This window comes from Eimeria tenella, genomic scaffold (assembly GCF_000499545.2).
Source record: "Eimeria tenella Houghton genomic scaffold, Eth_scaff1819, whole genome shotgun sequence".
Lineage (NCBI taxonomy): Eukaryota > Apicomplexa > Conoidasida > Eucoccidiorida > Eimeriidae > Eimeria > Eimeria tenella.
The window spans coordinates 2,458-2,809 of record NW_013541652.1 but is presented as its reverse complement, the minus strand read 5'-3'; positions in this window follow the sequence as shown (position 1 = coordinate 2,809).

The window sequence follows — 352 nt, the reverse complement described above, 5'->3', positions numbered from 1 at the left end:
GGCTGCCGTCGGCCGCTGCGCTGCGCGACCAGTGGACCCCAGGAGTTTTGGCGTTTTCTGGCGAATTTTGGGGGCAAATTCGATGCAAATGGCAATAAAAAAAGGTGTATTTTGTTTTTAATTGCTATTTGATGTCCTTATTTCCGGATTTTGTGTTCGTTTGTTCGTTTTGGCGTTGAGAGGAGTTGGCGGCGAGTGCGGCGAGCGGCGTCAGTGTGCGGTGTACGTACACCGCGTCTGCGCTGCGCCGCGCGCTTGGCGGACTTTGAAATTCAATTATTTCATTTAAAATAAAGTTTAAAATCTTTGGGAATTTCGCAGCAGCAGCAAAATGGGGCCAGCGGCGCTGCGC